The sequence below is a fragment of the Miniopterus natalensis genome, chromosome 10 (genome assembly GCF_054644295.1).
Source record: "Miniopterus natalensis isolate mMinNat1 chromosome 10, mMinNat1.hap1, whole genome shotgun sequence".
NCBI classification, from domain to species: Eukaryota; Metazoa; Chordata; class Mammalia; order Chiroptera; family Miniopteridae; genus Miniopterus; species Miniopterus natalensis.
In genome coordinates this window covers 47,009,866-47,030,770 of record NC_142090.1, presented here as the reverse complement: position 1 = coordinate 47,030,770, position 20,905 = coordinate 47,009,866, and the positions used below count along the sequence as shown (strand labels likewise).

Genomic DNA, 20,905 nt, shown 5'->3' with positions numbered 1-20,905 from the left:
CCACATCATCCAGTCATTCCACTTCTGGATATATACTGAAAGAATTGAAAATAAGGTCTCAAACCTTTGTAAAATTATATCTATGTGTACACTCATGTTCATAGCAACATTATCCACAACAGCCAAGAAGTAGAAGCAATTCAAGTGCCCATTGATGGATAAATGTAAAAACAATTGTGGTTTATACATACAATATAAATTATTCAGCCTTAAAAAGGAGGGACATTTTACACACGCTACAACATGGATGAACCTTGCGAACATTATGGTAGCTGAAATAAGTCAACCACAAAAAGACAAATATTTTATGACTCTATTTAAATTAAGTATCTAGAGTATCCAAACTCATAAAGATAGAAAGTAGAATGGTGGTTGCCAGGAGCTGGGGAGAGGGAAATAGGAGTTGTTTAATGGGTATAAAGTTTCAGTTTTTCAAGATGAAGAGTTCTAGAGAATGGTTGTACAACAATGTGAATATATTTATCAATACTGAGTTGTACACTTATAAATTAAGATGGTAAGTTTTATGTTATATGCATTTTACAATTAAACATTTCTTTTAAAAAAGGAAAATAAAATCATTGTAGTTGTTTACATAGAAATGAAATGTCATATCCAGTACAGTAGGGGAAACAGCTGATTGTGGGTAAGTGCCATTAAAGAAGCTCAGATTACCAGGCCACATAATATTCATATAACATTAGATAGCTCTGCTCTACTCATGAATTAAGATTTTTTTAAATCTATTTTTTCAGTTTGCTGACATACTGGGTCCAGGCATTTACAATAAAAAGAAAAAGATTTAATTATCAGCTTCTTGAGGATAACTGGTCTCATCATTTACCCCTAACCTATCGTATATGCCAGGTACTCTTTTAGGTTCTAAAGATACAGTGGTGACCCGGACAAAATCCCAATCTTCATGTAGCATAGACTCGAAAAGTACATACGAGTCATGTAAGTATTTTTTACTCCTGCCTTTTATATCCATCATTTGTTTATACATTTTATCCTATTACTACCACCACTGTTGCCACCCAAGATTGTAATTCCCTGTCTGCCTGAGATAATCTTTTATATTTCTCTTTATTCCCCCATAGTACCTAGTGTCTTTCCACATGTCATATATTTAATAAAGCATGGCAAGTGTTTTAGACATAATGGGCACTGATAACCACATTCAAAACATCAGTCAATGAACTGGCATCTTACAGTCACATTTATAACATATTTAGTTCAATACGTTGAGATAATATAGTTTGTATAAATGGAGAGTATGAACTTAAAATGCTACTTGAAATTTGATATTTGTGGTTTACCATCATATTGCCTTTGAAACCGATAAACTATAATTTCAAATAATTTACCTAAAGTACTATCTCCTTGTCCTAAATAACGTAACTCAAGACACCTCATATCCTTAGAGATGAGGTATATATGTGTGCTTAAGTATATACACACACATAATTTAAAAATATATTAAATTTAATGTTTTAAAATTTATATAAGCAATACATGCAGATACTAAAATATTCAAACCATACTGGCAAGTTGTGTCATTGATTCCCAAGACCACCTTCAGGCTTGATGATTCATGAGGAAGAGTCACAGGACTATACATATAGTCATATTCACAGCTATGATCATTACAGCTAAAGGATACAAAACAACAGCAGCAAAGGGAAAGGTGCATGAGGCAAAGTCCAGAAGAAAGTAGGCATAAGCTTTCAAAAACCCTCTCTAACAAAGCCACACAGGACCCACTTAATTCATCCAGGAGTAAGTTGTGACACCACCTGTGGATGTGCCTACAGGGAAGCTCATTAGAGATTCAGTGTCTAGTGTTTTATTGGGGGGTTGGTCACATAGGCACATTCCGCCTAGCACAAACCAAAATTCCAAACTCCCAGAAGGAAAATAGGTTTTCTTCATAAACCATATTTGTATAGGCAAGGCAGAGTGAGCCACTCTTATCACAGAATGAGATACCCTCCCAAAAGTCCAAGTTCTAGAAAGGGCCAATCTTGCAAGCATGCCTTTCTAAGGCTAGCAGTCTCAGGCTTGCTATGTTAACTCTTTTCTGCACCCAATTATAAAATGAAAAAGTAATCCTCCCCCCATCTCCCTCTCCTTTTAAGTAGCCAACCATGGTGAGCCTCCTTATTAATAGATATTTTATACTGCTTCACAAAAATTGATGCAACTAACATAGTTGGACATATTCTATTATATTTTAAAGATTCCTAGAAGTTGTTGACATGCTGGGTCAAAGAATATGCACATTATCAATTCTATTAGAAGTAGCCAAACTGCCTTCCAAAAAAATACTTCACCAATTTACTTAACTATCGACAGATCCAAAATACCAGTTTTTCTATTACCTTACCAACATTTGCTATTAATTTCTACATTACCATCCATGATTTACAACTTTTGAATTTTACCAAATTTGACGGAATCTGGTAGACTCCTCCAAAAGTTAATGATGGACCCAAAAGTTAATGTTGGCTATTTGCATTTCTCTGATTATTGGAGAGGTTGGTGACTTTTCTTCCTGTTTTCAGTAGTTATTTGCATTTCCTTCTGTTAATTATCAGTCATAGCATATGTTCATTTTTCTACTGCAGTGTTCTTTTCATTGATATATAGAGGTTACTTAAGTATTTTAGATAATAATCCCCCATGTGTTAAATGTGTTAAAATATTTTATCTTTATTGCTCATCTTTGTGTTACTTTGTATTACAGATGTTTAAAATTTGTATAAGGTCACATCTGAACTTTATTATAATATTTGTGGTTGAAGAAAAAGCACTCTAATTCAAACTGATTTTACCCCTTAATGTCTCATCAGTCTATTTATTTTTTCATACTGTCTCCCTCTAGACAACTATTTCATAAAAAGTTTACACAAATATGGTGGCTATATCATTTTCTAACTTGTTTTTTTTCAAAAGAAAATGAAGAAGTCTTATGATTCAGCTACCATTCTATATGACAAATGGAAGTCCTAGGCAAAATGGTATTCTCTTGCATCACTTTGTAAAGTGACAGTTCTTAGGGACCAGCTAATGAGGCCATAAGCATGAAAATACTTCACTGTCCGTGCTTAACTTCTTTGAGCCATACAACATTGTTTGTTTAAGTCTTAATACTTAATATGTGCTGTGGGTACACTGGCAATCTGTAGGATTAAATTATTTTAGAGCATGTACCTTATAATCAAGTAACATTTATTATTTAAATTATTCTGCTGGTTAGAACATTTCATGAATGAGAAAGACCAAATCAACTTTTACCTGTTGAAAACTGACTTAGTATTTACTCTAAAACAAATTTTTTGTTTGTTGCCTTAATACTTTATATATTCACCAACAGCCCTAGTTATTTCTATAAATGTTCTTTTTGATTGCTCTTGTTTAGTGAATGCTGCTACTAACTGCTGTTTCCTGAAGTGTCTTCATTATTCCCACCTGTATTTGTTTGCTCACGGGTTCCCTCTACTTGTAAAGTACCCCCACCAAACTTTACCTATCCTTCTGGGCTCAGTTTAAAACTGTTCTTATAAAGCACTCCATGACTCTCCTAACAATATGTGAATTTTCCCTTCTAAGAATCTACATTGCACAACAATGTGAATGTACTAAACTGTACATACAGTTAAAAATGGTAAATTTTGTTATGTACATTTTACCACAATAAAGAAGTTGCAACAACAACAAAAGAATCCTCATACAACTTTGTCCCATGGTATTGTCTTCAGTTTCCATTTGTTATCTGCCTACATCTTTATTTCTCCATCTATACTGAAAATTCCCTTGGGAGGGGGTCATATAAGCCCAAATGCCATTGAAATGGGGTGAATTTACCAGAAAACTCAAAATAATCCGTGCAAACTCAGAATAATTCTATATACAGTGGTGCTTCGGTTTCTGAACATTTCAGAACTCGAACGGTCTTCTGGAACAGATTACATTCGAAAACCAAGGTACCACTGTATGGCTCACTCCAACTCTGATGTTTAAGAAATATAGGTGACCATTTAATATCTGTCTACACAACTTTGGTAGGTGAAAAGGAGCCATTCTGTCTTTTACATACTAAATTAGTGCTAAATTGTATTCTCAACAGAGAATTTTATGTTTCAATGAAGTTGCTATTGATAGAGCAGACTTTAAAACCATTGGAAGGAACCACATTATTTATCAAAATACACACTAATTAGTAGAATACTACAGGTATATGAACAGGGATGCTATCATTGATAAGTTTGCAGAGATGGAGCCACCTCCTCATCCTACCTTGTGATTAAAAATAATTTACATGCACCTTTGTTTTTAATTCCATGTTAACAGACATGGGACACTAACATGTTCAATCCATACTCAACTATAAGGCAAAAATTCTGACAGTTCACAAGTAGAAACGTTAACAAATTCTGTGGTGTCAAGCAACCACTTATTTCAAATGGTCTCCCCCCGGCCCCCAATCCCCTGAAACAGGAATGGATAATCTTGTTGCTGGTGCCCATAATGACCACACTGAGAGACAGCAAAACCTCATAGTCAGAATCCAAGATGACGGCAGATTGAGTAGAAGCTACAATGACGCTCTCCCAGGCCCAAACTGGAATTACAACTAAGATATAGAAAAACCATCCGGAATAATCAGCTGCAACTGAAGGCTAGGTGGAGAGCACCCTCATAACCAAGGACCTAAAGTGGAGACCGCATTGAGACTGGTAGCAAGTGTGGAGGCACCAGAGGGCTGACTGGGCTCCCACAGGCAGCAGCTAAAGGTCTGGAGGGATCTCTCAGCTGTTGGGGGTTCCTATTGAGAACTCTGGGGTCTAAACCCCAAGCTCGGCTTCCTAGCAGAGAGCACCAGAACTGAGAAAGGTGCCCACATAACCTCTGGCTGTGAAAAGCAGCAGGGTTTCTGTCTGCCAGGAAGAGATCGCTGGAAACGTAGGCACCCTCTTAAAGGGCCAACGCACAAAGCTTCGGGTGCAGCTGGTCATCTTGGGCTCCAGTGGAGGGAGGGCAGAGTGGACTAGAGCAGTGTGGGAAGAATCGAGGGATCCTGGCTGGGTGAATAGATCTCAGAGAGCAGCTATCTGGATTCCTGTGCTGAGTGATTCCCTCATACTGCAGAGGACTTATTTCCCAGGCATACCATTACCTTCCAAGCAGCTCCCCCGCCCCCTGGGGAGCAACTGCCCCACCCTGCTAAAAACCTCTCACCCCACCCTGTGGAGTTTCTACAGCCTGAGGCTCATTAAGAGAAACAGCCTCTGAGTGCTTTGAGTCTTTTCCTGATTTGCTGCTGGACCCAGGGCTTGGTAAAGGCACACCTTGGTGTGCATCTTGTTCCTTTCCAAACACACCTAGCCCCAGCAGACGAAACCACAAGCTGTGGAGTATGGAAAACTTCAAACAGGGTACTCAAGGCCAGTCATAAACAGCGTCTGATAGTGGCCTGCACCAGAGATCCTCTAAAAGGACTGGGAGTCCAAGCAGGTCTACCTAGTACACAGAAACAAATCCAAACAGGCAGTCAAAATGGGGAGACAAAAAATAAGCACCATATGAAAGAACAAAAGAATTCTCCAGAAAAATAAATAAATAAAATGGAGATAAGCAATCTATCAGATACAGAGTTCAGAATACCAATCATAAGGATGCTCAACAGTATGAGAAAAGAAATGGAAACTATAAAGGAAATTAAGAATGACGCGGTAAAAATAAAAAATACATTGGAAGGAATAAATGGCAGATTAGAGGAAGCTCAGGATTGGATCAGCAAAGTAGAAGATAGGGTAGGAAAAAAAATAAAAATCACTCAATCAGAGACCCAAAAAGAAAAAACCAGGACGACAGTTTGAGGGAGCTGTAGGACATGAAATGTAACAATATTCCCATCAGAGGTGTGCCAGAAGAGGTCGAAAGTAAGAAAGGGTTAGAGAACGTGTTTGAAGAAATAATGGCAGTAAACTTCCCTAACCTGGTCAAGGAAAAAGGCACACTAGTTCAGGAGGCACAGAGAGTCCCGAGCAAGAAGAACCCAAAGAGGTCCGTGCCCAGGCACATCATAATTAAATACCAAAAATTGAAGACAAAGAGAGAATCTTAAAGGCAACAAGAGAAAAGCAATCTATTACCTACAAAGGAACTCCCATAAGGCTGTCAGCTGATTTCTCATCAGAAAGTCTACAGGCCAGAAGGGAATGGCATGAAATATTCAAGGGAATGCAAAACAAGGATCTGACAACAAGAATACTCTATCCAGCAAGGCTATCATTCAAAATAGATGGTGAAATAGCTTCCCAAGCAAAAAAAAAACCATAAAGGAGTTTATCACCATCAAGCCAGCATTGCAAGAAATGGTAAAGGGAATGCTATAAGAAGTTGAAATAGAATGAGAAACATAGGCATAAAGAAATAAAATGGTAATAGATAAGTACCTATTAATAACCTTAAATAGAAATGGATTAAATGCTCTAATAAAAGGACATAGGATAGCTGAATGCATAAGAAAACAAGACCCAAATATATGCTCTCTACAAGAGACCCACCTCAGAACAAAGACTCACACAGCTGATAAAAAGCAACAAAAACAAAAAACAAAATAAAAACTTCTGGAGGATGTTAAAAGAGAGATCAACAGCAATACAGTCATAGTAGATTTTAACACCTCACTGACTTTACTGAATAGATCTTCCAGACAAAAATCAACAAGGAAACAGTGATTCTACATGACAAAATAGATCTGAAGGATTTAAATGACATTTACAAAACACTTCATCCCAAAGCTGCAGAACATGCATTCTCAAGTGCACATGGGACGTTCTCAAAGATAGACCACATGTTGGGACACAAAACAAGTCTCTACAAGTTCAAGGAGATTGAAATCATATCAAGCATCTTCTCAGATATTTACACCATGGAATACTATGCAGCTGTAAAAAAGTATTCCTTACCCTTTGAAACAGCAGGGTGGGACCAGGGGAGTATTATGCTAAGCAAAATAATAAGCCAGTCAGAGAAAGAAGTATCACATGATCTTACTCATATGTGGAATCTAATGAGCAAAATAAACCAATGAACAAAATAGATCTAGAGACATAGAAACATGGAACAGACTGATGAATCTCAGAGCGAAGGCAGGGGTGTGTGGGTTGGTGAGTGGAGAGAGATTAACCTAAGAACTTATATGCATAACTCATGGTCATAGACAATAGGGTGGTGAAGGCCTGGGGGAAAGGGGAGAAGGGATCAATGGGGGAAAACGGGGGACAGTTGTAGTACTTTCAACAATAAAAATAAATAAATAAATTTAAAAAAACGTAATATTTAATAGCATTGGTTTTATAATCAGAATAGTTCTGCCAAATTACTACCAATATGACCTTGGGCAAGTTCAGTTTCCTAATCTGTAAAAATAGGACTTAGATTAGTCTTCGGATTCAATGTAAAGGCCCTAGTAACATTTCTTACAGAGTTTATGTAATAAAAAAAAGTATACAGCATTATATATGTACCATTATTTGTGTTGCCTATTAAACATACTTTGTAAGCATATTACAATCATTAATTTATTTAACAAGATTTACAATGACCTCTCATGGTCACTGGCTATGTTCCAAAAATATAAAGGCAAGACAAAGCCAAGATATTAGATCTCTAAATCTCTGGTCACTAAAGACCTTACAACCTAGTAATATAAACAGAAAATTATATACAGAAGGTAAATATGTCATACCATTACTCTGTCAAACCCAGTTTATTTCATCAATAGTATTCTGTTATATTGTATGATACCATTTAATGATTACCACTCCCACCCTGTCCAAATTGAACCTTAAAGGGGAAAAGTTCTGTACAGTATTAACTACTATTGGAGGTCTACCACTCCCAATGCCCTCACCAAGCTGAAGGACGATTTGGCAACTGTTTCTTCATCTATAAAACAGATATATTTTTCTCAAAAGGTTGTAGTGGTAAGTATGAGAGTTCATTAGGCACAAACTGGTACCAATTCAGCACTTGTAAGGGTTTTTAAGCACTTTCTCAAAGCGTTTAAGACAGCTCTGGTTGCAGTGGACGGCCATCTTGCTTTGAAGGTAAAGGGGAAGGAAAACAGCAGCATAGGGTGGCAGAGTAGAGGGCAGAAATGGAAGAAGAGATCCAGGGTAAAAAGAGGAGAGAATAATAAACCAATCAATAGATTAGCTTTTTGACCTGTCCTCACTCCTTTCCCCAACCTCTTTTCCCAAAATGACCACAGCAGGTTTACCTTTTCAGGACAACTAACATAGATGATAGATTTCATACACAAGGGTAATTCTACTACTGCTTTAAAAAATAAAATAAAATCTATTCTTGCCTACTAACTGCCTAAAACTCTTAATATCTTCCACTAAAAAAATAAAGCAAACTTGTCCTACCACTTTCTCAGTGCTTTTCACAAGGTAACTCATGATTTCTATTTCCAAATCCAGATTTAAATCCAAATTCTCTTTGAAATTCCTCAATCTACTTGGCCTCTATACTACCCTCCAGGTTCTGCTCCTAACTCTATAGCACTGAGAGTTTATCATCATCAAACAGACACCTAAATGCCCCTAATATTCTATATTCCTCTTCTCAGTATATATATTTTTTAATCTTGAAAATCTCATCATCTTTCATGAGTTCAATGATCACCTATACCCCAAAAAATTAAAGATCTATAGGGCCAACCATGACACTGGCCTGAAATCTAAATTCAACTCAAACTCAATTATCTAAAATTGAACTTAGTACCCCATCTTCAAACCCATCTTTTCTCCTGTATTCCCTAGCTCATTACCATCACTTAGGGTCTAATTTAGCTTGGGTAAGTTTTTCCTCACCCTCCAAAATCACCAAGTTTTATGAATGCTACCTCAGAACTGCCTTCCAGTTCACCCTTTTTCTTCATATTCACTGTCACTGTCTTTAGTTTAGACCCTCCTGCTTGAACTACTGGAATGGCTTTTTCTAAGTGAACTCGGCCACTGTCCTTACTCCTCTACATGTTCTCCACCCAGCAGCCAAGGAGATCCTTTTAAAATGTAAACTATCATCATACCTAAGAGCAAAACCCCAAAAGTTCTCATCTCACTTAGACTAAAAGCCAGAGAGTCCTTACAAGAACCCAGATGGTCTGCCATAATGCCCAAACCCACTGCAAATCTATTAAATCCTCACCCACACTGGCTTCCTTGATATTACTTCAACACACTCAACTCAGATCCTTGGGCACACAATCTTCTTTCAGTCAAGAATGCCCTTCTCACAGATAACTGCATGGCTCATTCCCTCACTATTTCAAGTCTTGGTTTAACGTCTTAATCATTCTATGTAATAATAATATCCCCTATACCCAACATATGGTAGATTGATCACATTAATAGCCTATTTTTCAACCTTCCCTATATTAAAACCATGCGACTTTGCAGTTCTTCTGACTTAAAAGGTGGAATCTACTTCCCCACTCCTTGTAGTTGAGGTGGTGTTATATATCCTACTTTGGCCAACAGAATATGAAGGAAATGATAGTATGCCAGTTCCAAGCCTTGACAGTACTTGGGTATTTTTCCCTCACTTGCACCTCTGCCACAGCCAAGAAAATGTGCCAGGTAGCCTACTGGGGAATTAGAAACGTGTGGAGCAGGGACAAGCAATCCAGTCTTCCCAGCCACAGCCAGACTAAATGTGCTGATAGCCAGCTGACCCATGGAAATGTGAATGAACCAGGTTAAGATCAGCAAAGCTGCCTAGTAGACAACCAAAACATGTAATAATATTTCTTATTGTATGACACTAAGGTTTTGTGATTGTTATACATTATTATTGTGGTAATAGATAACTACCTCTACTCCTTTTTCTCCTTCCTGTTTTATTGTTCTCCCTAGCATTTAATATCTGACCTATTATATATTTACTTGTTTATAAAATTATTCTCTGACTCTTGCCAATAGAATGTTAAGCTCTATGAGGAGTTGTAGTCTTCAGGGTCTAGGATAATGTCTGGCACACAGCAGGCATTCAATAAATATTTGAATAAATAAAAATGAGCATGATTTAGTAAATCATTTAGATCTATGTATCTGTGGTTAGATATCTTCTATGGAAGCTATTAAACTCAGAACCAATCATTTGAATCACTATTTCACAAAGTGTTAAAATCAAGATTTTTACAAAATGCTATTTTACTGAGCGAATATGCTTTATGTGCCATTAGTAAATAATTTTTTGAAAATTAGGAATATCATTTAAACAGGCTTTATCTCATCCTATTCTAATTTTGATGTATTTTATAATAATAAATTTTAGCATGGTAGTACAACTATATAATTTATAAATTAATGAAACTATATTGAGAAGGCACATGCTCAAAAGTTTTTACTATGATCAAAAGTTTGGAGATCACTGGTTTGAAGCATAAAGTCAAAACTCCCAAGTTACCATCAATGATATCTAAACATAATAAACATACTATACACATTAATTTTTTCTCTGTCATCAAAGAAGTCCAAATGAGAAAAAGAGCAAGGGGTTGCTTTTTACCCTCACCTTTATTTTACTTCTTAGTTAATACCCTCAATCACGCTTCCTTCCTCACTACCATTTACTTGGAATAGCACATGACAGTACACTATGTCCTTTATTCATATTATTAATTCTCACAATGCATAATATTCATGTTTTACAAATGAGGAAACTAAGATTGAGAGTAGTATAAATAACTTACTCAAAATTACAGAGATAGTAACTAATGCTGGGTCTATTCCAGATATTAACTGTTGTGATCTACATCAACTGAAGTATCCAACATAATGCTACATCAAATTGTTAAAATCAAATATATCATCACAAAGATATGCTACTTCTGTCTGGTTCTCTTTCCTGCCACTTACACATTTGTTCCTTAATCACAAATAATTAAGATTCCCTCCCACCAGCATCAAAGATTATTTGTCTTCCCCCTTCTAGCTATAACATATCTTAAAGATAATGTAGTGACAGTTTGTGTATATGTGTGTGTGTGTGTGTGTGTGTGTGTGTATTCAATCCATGTTCTATTTTAAATAAAATTTTCTAAACGTTCTTAACAGGAAAAATAATAAATGGGGAGATCATTCTGAAATATATTTGAACATATTAGATACAGCATACACAACATGGTTTATAAACAATATTAAAAACTGGCACCTAACAAAACAATGACAGAAAACTACATGTATTGGTTGTACATTCACTCTATACTCTTAGATTGATTTTAAAATACTTTACAAATTAATCTACCAACCATCACAAGAATCTAAGGAATGAGAAAATAGCAATACTTTATTATTCTCTAAAACTCTTTAACAGCATTAGAATAATCCATGTCACTGTAGTCAGTTTTACAAGATTAGTAATATTCCTTATTTCTAAATAGTCAAGTATTCAATTATATTTCCCTTAGGACCCAAGAGTAGAAAGTATGCTATATCTGAGCCAATAACAGAGGAAAGAGACTAAAACAAAGGTGAAACATCAAATATAAATAATGCACTGACATCAAGGGAAGGCTTTAAAAATAAATGTGAACAGTGCTGAATGCTAAAGAGGAATCAAAGATACATACTACTGTAAACTATCTACTGAATAAGTCCAGGAGACCGATCTAAGGTAACCACAGTAAATGAAATTTCAGCAAAATGGTATAACCTGAAATCAGCTCATAGTGAGAGTTAAAGGAATAGAGGAGCTGAGGAAGTGGAGCTAGGCCTACACCTAATTACTTATTCACAATAGCTTACTTTAAGCCTTCATTTTACCGTTATTTTTTTTTTAAAAAAACACACATATCTTTATTGATTTCAGAGAGAGGAAAGGAGAGGGAGAGGGAGAGATAGAAACATCAATGATGGGAGAGTCACTGATCGGCTGCCTAGCTTGCAACCGGCCATGTACCCTGACCGAGAATCGAACCCCGATCTCCTGGATCCTAGGTCAATGCTCAACCGCTGAGCCATGCCCGGCCGGGCACCATCAATAATTTTTTGAATGTTGATGTTTCACAAAGAAAAATTTTCTGTTTCTAGTTTTTAAACTATTACAACCCAGCCTCTTTAGATTTCCATAAAATGAAAAGACAAAAACATATGGTATATTAAACATTAAAACATTTCTCTACTTTAATAATTAATTTTATATCTAAATTATAAAGTAATTAAAAATAAAACTTTTAATTCTGTGCAACATCTAATAATGCCAATGAATGGTTTTAGAGATAAATATTTGAACATATTCGATTACTTCAGTTGCAAAATCCTATTATTGATATCCACCTATTCTGTTCCTCCTTGGCATTTATATATAACCCATTTACAGTATTAAAAGAATTATAAACAAGTAGGCATAAATTACAGGAAATTTCTAAATTACATAGTGGCATTTTCAATCCACAGATGTGGAGACCTGACTATAGTTATACATAGATTTTTTACTACTCAGGGGTCTGTGACCCTATCCCCAGTTGTTCCGGGTTCAACTGTACATTCTGATCAATCTCTAACACCCATTTCCAACACATTATCAGACCTTAGGCGCAAGCAGATCACTGGACAGAGTAGAGTAAGATGAATAGACAAATAGTGATGCACAGGGAGGTACAAAAGCAGGCAGATACACAGCAGAGAGACAGGCACACTGACAACTAGGCAAACACGGTATTACTGTATTTAAATTTTAGATGATTTGGAAACTAAAAGAAACTACAGTTAGACTTATTAATGTAAAATCTATTGTTTAAAATACAGTGTTATATTTCAGATATATATTCAGGGAATAAATGACTAGATATAATATTTTGATAAAACTTTCCTTTAGAATAATATTTCCTTGCAACAGGTAATGTTTTTGGTTCCATATTTTAACACTGAAAAATTACAATTTAATCTTAGCTACCATAAACATGCAATTTACAGATTATCTTAATTTTATAGTTTCCACACAGAAACTTTAAAATTTGCCTGACATTTGATATCACTGGATATGTGAAATAATGCTCTGCCAGAGCCAAAAGAATGTTCTCTCAAGTCATAAGGACTCTTTTGCCTTCTTTCCTTCTCTGAAATAAGGTAAATGGGATTTATTTGGAGCTGAAACCTTAAAATAGTTAAAAGTTTTTTCCCAATTTTCCTTCAAGGATTTTTGAACTAGATATTCTTTGCCTCCCTGCCTAGTTAGTGAACTACCCCTTCTCTATCACAAAGAAAAGTCCCTTCCATACACATCTAAACAAGTTCCCCACCTTGGTCAACTTCACACGTTTCAGAATTCAAATGGTCTTCTGGAACGGATTATGTTCGAAAACCAAGGTACCGCTGTACTAAAATACCCATCTCACTGGCAAGTTAATCTTTCCAGGAATGTGAAAGTGAGACGTATCAATTCTAATCATTCTGAGGTCTTCCCCAACCTGAGATAAAGTGAATGAGACAGGGTGGTCACCATAGGAATGCCTTTATTCAGCACATGGCAGAGAAAGATAGATTAAAGCAGGTGCACAGAGAAGTAAAGGCAAGTATCCAAGAAGTCCTAGAGAGACAGAGAAACTGATAAATACGGAGAACCACAGAAAAACAGAGGAGCTGAAATGAAGAGAAGAGTCACCTAGGTTGTGGATGGCTCTCCACTTCTTGGTCTCTGCCCTTCAAGCAGTTCAAGGTTAGTATTCTATTGCAATAAACTCTTTTTCCATTTAAGCTAGTTTGGAAATAGGCTGCAACCAAAAATTTACACTGACAAACAATTTTTCTATAATTTTCACAATACTTACGCCCTCCTTTCCTTTTTTGACTTTTCCCCCTAAAAAGAATGCAAATGCTGGCTTAGGCAACATGTCATAGAAAGAGGTTATGCTTTGACAATTGGGACAAACTCAGATCTGCCAACTTCTAAATGTAAAACCTGTAACAAGCTCCTTATTTCTAAAGAGCTTTGATGTTTCTTCTAACCAAAGGGTCTATGACTTATGAGTGAATCCACTATATACATGTGGGGAGATATCCAGAAAAGCTATTTTCTATGCTTTTGTAGCATGGGATCTAAAACTCCTTCCTTTTCCTACTATAGTTCTGGTCCCAAAAGTGTGTAGTCTCAAAACCTCTGAGAGAACGCTCAAGAGTCATCTCCTGAAAAACTCAAACTTGTGAGGAATACAAATGAAGCATAAGGCCTAGCATCAGAAATAATTTTCCCAGGTTCTAAAAACTTTTTTAATGTAATTTTTTTTACAAGGCACTTTAAACAGAAGCCAATGAAAAACACTGATCTAACCATCTAAGTACTACATAAACAGAGAAAGCACTACTTTATAAACCTGGGATAAAGTAAAATTACCAGGTTTAAGACCACCAACCATATCACTTAAACTTGATTTTTAAAAGATCCTTCATACCAACCAAACAACACTTCATAAGACTAAACTATGTGACAATAATAAGACATCAAAACACTTCTCACCAAAACATTCAGGAATGTAGAGACCAATTTCATATTCATCTCATACTCAGCATGTAAGTTGTTCTCCCTTAGGGAACTACCTATTATTTGGGTATATGGGCTTTGCTTGCCACCTTGGTTCCTCTCATCTAAAACCCACAGTTCTTACCATCGGTCTTTTGCAAGTGCAGTTTGTTTTCTATATCTGAAATGCCTTCTATCCTAGTCCACCTGACAAACTGTTCCTTCAAGGAGTCAGCTTAAATGGCGGTGCTTTTTATTTACTTATGTTTATTACAGACAGTATTTACAGACATCCCCCATTTCCTCCCCTCCACCCAGCCCCGCCCCACTCCAGGCCTTTACAACACTACTGTCTGTCCATGGGCTATGCATACATGCATATAAAGTTCTTTGGTTAATCTCTTCCCATAACCCCAACCTCTCCCCTCTGAGATCTGTCAGTCTGTTCCATGGATCTGTGCCTCTGGATCTATTTTGTTCATCGGTTTATTTTGTTCATTAGATTCCACATATGAGTGAGATCATGGAGTATTTGTCTTTCTCTGACTGGCTTATCTCACTCAGCGTTATAATCTCCATGTCCATCCATCCTGTTGCAAAGGGTAAGAGCTCCTGATTTTTACAGTCACACAGTATTCCGCTGTGTAAATGTACCACAGCTTTTCTATTCACTCATCTACTGATGGGCACTTGGGCTGTTCCCAGATCTTAGCTACTGTAAATAACACTACATGAACATACAGGGTGTATATTTTATTTCTCAATGGTATTTTGGGATTTTTAGGATATATCGCCAGAAATGGGATCACTGGGTCAAATAGCAGTTCCATTTTTAATCTTTTGAGGAAACTCCATACTGTTATCCACAGTGGCCGCACCAGTCTGCATTCTCACCAGCAGTGCACTAGGGTTCCCTTTTCTCCACATCCTTGCAAGCAAAGAAACCATTATCAAAATGAAAAGAGGTGCTTGCTTCACCAGCACACATGCTAAAATTTGAATACACAGATGATTAGCATGGCCCCTGTGCAAGGATGACACACGAATCTGTGAAGCATTCCATATTTTTTGTATTTCAGAGGGAAATGTGTGGGGGGATTATGAACTTATATGCATAGCCCATGGGCAGACAATAGTGTGGGGAAAACCTAGGGTGGGAGCCAGGTTGGGGGGCGCAGTTAATAGGGTAAAGGAACATTTGTAACACTTTCAACAATAAAGATAAATTTAAAAATAAAATAGGGTATATAAATATAATAAAATATTATTTGGCAATAAACAAAAATGAAGTACTGAAAAAAAAAGGGGAACCCACTGTATGGGAGAACATATTCACCAATGACACATCTGATAAGGGGTTAATTTCCAAAGTATATAAAAAACTCATACAATTCAACAAAAGGAGGACAAACAATCCAATAAAAATATGGCCAAAGGACCTGAATAGACACTTCTCAAAGAGGACGTACAGATGGCCAATAGACATAGGAAAAAATGTTCAACGTCACTTATCATCAGAGAGATGCACAGTAAAACTACAATGAGGTATCACCTCACACCTGCCAGAATGGACACTATCAATCAAACTAACAAACGAGTGCTGGCAAGGATGTCAAATGGGGCCTCTTTGGCAAAATTGTCCACGAGTTTCCAGGCTGATTTAGTCTCTGCTGCCTCTATGGTTTCAATCTTGAATACATTTCCATTAGAGTAATACGACATCTTGAATTATTACTGAGTACCTTCTACATACTTCTATGTGAGGAGCTTCACATACGTATTATCTTGTTCTTAGTCCTTCTTCCTGGTAGGTATTATATTCCCAATTTCCCTAGATAACCTGCTTATATCATAGCAGGGCCAGGATAGAAATTCCTATATGGCTCCAAAGCTTGCTACTAGCCTAGAGGTACTAAGGTTTTTGGAACCCAAGCCCCCTGAGAAACTAAGAGCTATGAATATTCTCCACTCCACCTCACCCCACGTGCTTACACACAAAATATTATGTGTAAATCAAAAGGATTCAGAAACCCCGAGGCCCATCCACTGCACCCAGGAAAATTTCCTGCTGCTTCTCACAAGTGTGTTCACAGCAGGTAAATTGACTATCTTATTTTCAATCGCCAATTCTAAACACAGTGCCTAGGCCACAGTGGGCAATGAATGAATATTTTGTATAAATGGTAGATGGTAGGAACCAAGGAAGGACAGGGACACATTTTTGCATTCCTTCTGAGCCTACCAGGGTAGCTACTCAAACATTAAATAGTTTTTCAAGTGCAGGTTACATTTAAAAACAGTCATTACAGGAAATGTAGATATTAGCATACATCCCAAAGCCTGAGATTAACAGGATCCACACTGCACATTCTCCAGGAAAAACTTTTAGGGAGAAACTACGTATATCTGCCATAAGCCAGTTCACAGAGACTATAATATTGTATAAATGGAAACATGATTTTTATTGATTTCAGAGGGAAGATAATTGATTGCATAAATCTAAAATATTTAAATGCTACAGGAAGTATAAAATGCTAAGAGAGGAGCTCTACTTGGAAGACATAAGTGGTTTAGAACAACTGGCTGTCACTGAACTTGCCTTAGCATGCCCGTCTTCAACTCAAATCTAATTAAAGGTTTTTCCCCCATGGTATTAAAAATCAAATTTTACAATGGAGAACAAGAACTTTAAGATAAACTGGGCTAAATATCTATCCCAGAAAGTGAGAATTAATTACATTTTTGCTTCTGAGTTCTTGGTGAACATGGTAAAGTCATTCTAAATTTTTAGTGTTCTGATCTTCAAAGTACTGATCTATAAAATAGAAGAAAAATTTTCCAAGAGAAAAAAGTTTGTTCAACAGTATAACCACAGATAACCAAGATTTAATTCATTCAGCAGGTATGCTCAAAGACAAGAAATAGCTTATTCCAAAAGGTAAGAGAGGATACATACTGCAGAGTACAGAAATTTAACACTGGAAAGGTAATGTGAAACTATGTTAAGGCAGCTCCAGAATACCAAGCTAAGAAGTATAGACTTTATCCTAATTGGCCTGTGATTCTTAACTAGGGCAAAACTTACAAAATCAGGGGTACAGAAGAAACAGAAATTGGGAAAACAGACTAGGCATACAATTAGTTTGAAAAAAGAAGAGCTTGGATCTGATGCTTTGAGTTGGCTTAGGCATTTAAAATTCCTATTATTGTATTTTATTATTTTTTAAAATGTATCTTTATTGATTTTCAGAGAGAGGAAGGGAGACAGAAATATCAACGATGAGAGTCAATGATCAACTGCCTCCTGCATGCTCCCTACTGGGGATCAAGCCCGCAACCTGGGCATCGAACCCGGATTTCCTGGATCATAGGTCGATGCTCAGCTGCTGAGCCACACAGGCTGGGCTAAAATTCCTATTATTTTAATGGTCAAAGGGGGTCTTCAGGTTTTTGTTTTAATTTACTTTTTTTTTAATCCTCACCTGAGGATATTTTTTCCATTGCTTTTCAGAGAGTGGAAGGGAGAGAGAGAGGAACACTGACATAGGACACATCGGTTGGTTGCCTCCTATACTCAACCCAACCAGAGCCAGGGATGGAGCCTGCAACTGAGGTATGTGCCCTTGACTGGATTGACCTGGGACGGTCTAACCACCTAGCCAAACCAGCTAGGGCATGAATGTACATTTTTTGATGATAAAAATGAAATCATGTTTCCAATATGGTCCTATATGAATGTATTAAAGAAACAGAATCAAGCAGCAACACTGGGACTCAAACCCACATCTCCTGATTTTTCAACCAGTATGCTTTTCTTTACTACACAGATGCCAACACTTGAAAGCAGTATTTTAGGAAAGTGAGTATGGATTGGATGAGCTAAGAAACTAGAGGCAAGGGGAAAACAACAGCTATTGCTATAACCACTCCCCAAACTCCAACGTTATAAGATACTATTTTTGAAGAGATGCCAGTGACATATCTGGATTTTATTAATGCAATCTAAAACCAAAAGTTAAAAGTGGACATTTTATTAAATTTAATATTCTAAGATAATGTTTCCACAGTATGATTCATGGTGTGGGGGATACACAAGTGGTCACTTTCAGTAGTTCCCTGAATCCTTACGTACACCAGCCAGTGTATAGAAAAAAATATGTACTAAGCTATTTTTCACATTTACGTAGAAGATATTAAAATTAAGAAAATCCTATTTATTTAAAAGTTGTATCGAATTCAGTCTAGTACTTTAGCTTGTATTTTCTTTTTCAGTGGATATTAAAAATACAACCACAGTTGTGTAAGCACACCTGTATGCATAGAAGGGGGAAAAGCAGTCCTCACACTGATCTAACAGACAAGCCCCTTGGACCATTTGAAGAATCCACCTGAAGAATAAATCTGTCTTACAGCACTAAGCTGGCTATAATTTCTACTCATGCTATGGCCATTAATGCCTATTAATTGCCAGACACTATATTAAGCAATGGGGATACAGAGATAATTAAGCCCAAGTCTCTAGCCTTGGAGGCTTTCAGTCTGGGGAAGTAAAAAATGTACATGTTTATAAAACTAATGAACTGAGTACTTCGGTAGTGTTTAACATATGAACAAAAAAAATTAATCTATATAAATGTTAATGTCTTACTTTCAGTTTCACCCTTTCAAAAACCTTTTATGTATTAAAGGAAAAAAACTAGCAATATTCTAAAAGTAAATACAGTAAAAAAATTCTTTAGAACTAACACTTGAGGTAAATTTTTAGTGGCTATTTCAGTGAACCATGTCTGGAAAGTTAAAAGTTCCCTTCCACTTGTGAAGTTAATTAAATATAAGTTATGTTTGGCTGGACACCCATCAAAGGATGGATAAGAAAATCTTAACTAAACGAGTAGCACTGGGAAAGCACTAAGAGTAGCTCAAATGCAAAGACTGAAAAATATTTTCCATCACTCTAGCTTTGAAAGACACATGAGACATATAGCACCATTTCTATAAACGTACTAAGATATTTTACAAACCTACGAGCCAACCACAAGATACCACTTCTCACTCACAAGGATGGCTATAATCAAAAAGACAGATAGTAACAGTGCTAGTGAAGATATAGAGAAACTGGGGGGAATATAAAATATGTATTCTACTAGTGGGAATGTAAAATGTGCAGCAGCTTTGGATTACAGCCTGACAATTCCTCAAAATGTTAAACATAGAGTTACCATATTACCCAGTAATTCTACTCCTAGGTATATACCCAAGATAACTGAAAACATATATCCTAACAAAAACTTATACACAAATGTTCACCATAGTATTAATAAAATACAAAATATTATATTTTATATATTATTGTAGAATACAAAATATTCCAGAGTGTAAACAACTCACATGTCCACCAACAGATAAATGGATAAACGACATGTGGCATATCCATACAATATTATTCAGTCATTAAAAAGGAATGAAGTATTTTTGATCCATGCAACAACATAGGTGAACCTTGAAAACATTATGTTAAGTCAAAGGAGTCAAGTCATAAAACACCACATTCTGTATGATTCCATTTATATGGTAAGTCCAGAAGCCATCTATAGAGACAGAAAATACATTAGTGGTTGCCTAGGGTTGGGGACAGGAGGGAGAAAGGGAGAAATGACTTCTAATGGGCATGGGGTTTCTTTGAGGGGGAGCAAGGGATAAAAATTGATTATGGTGATGGTTGCATAATTTTGTGAATATACTAAAAGCTATGAAATTTTATACCTTCAATGAATATATTTTATGGTAGGTGAATTATATCTCAATAGTTCTTAATTTTTCAAACACCTACAAGCCACAATATTGAACAGTTTAACAAACAATAAAAATGTTTATAATTATCTAGTCTATGTAGCATAAGATCTTGCCAGACTTTGTCTTTCCTTCCCTCTTGTTTTCTAACATTTCAAATCCAAATTTTAAATTAAAAAACAAAAACAAAAAATTCAGGGGTCTTAATTAACCAAAAGACAAGTTCTTGTTATCTGTCTTTAAAAATTGTATTTAAACAGCAATCATTTTACAAAAAAGGATATACCTATAGGTAAGAAATATATGAAAAATATTGTCTCTATGCTATCTTTTTTTGAAAAAGCAGAGGGTAGGAGGGGAGCACTCCTTCAACCTGTGTCTTCCTCTAACTTCTGCCATCTACTTTCAGGTTAAAGTAAATGAAGGAATTTATAGCCACTTCGCCTGTTTTCTTCTCAAACCCCTATAATCTGGCTTCTTCCCATACCCCAACCCTAAACTGCTTTTCCTAGCCACCAAATCACTCCTACTTGGCAAACAGAATGGGTACTTTCTAAACCTCACCTTACCGGTC

At 36.3% G+C, this 20,905-nt stretch overlaps 1 protein-coding gene and 1 non-coding gene across 4 annotated transcripts in view; one reads left to right on the top strand and one right to left on the bottom strand.

The window, feature by feature from the left end:
• PTPN12 (protein tyrosine phosphatase non-receptor type 12) overlaps positions 1 to 20,905 on the bottom strand; it is a 96,979-nt gene that overhangs the window by 68,830 nt on the left and 7,244 nt on the right. The gene's annotated exons all lie outside the window — the stretch shown is intronic.
• LOC148092255 (U6 spliceosomal RNA) lies at positions 15,507 to 15,610 on the top strand. The gene has a single exon (XR_015715241.1). It is a non-coding gene; the product is annotated as a U6 spliceosomal RNA (small nuclear RNA).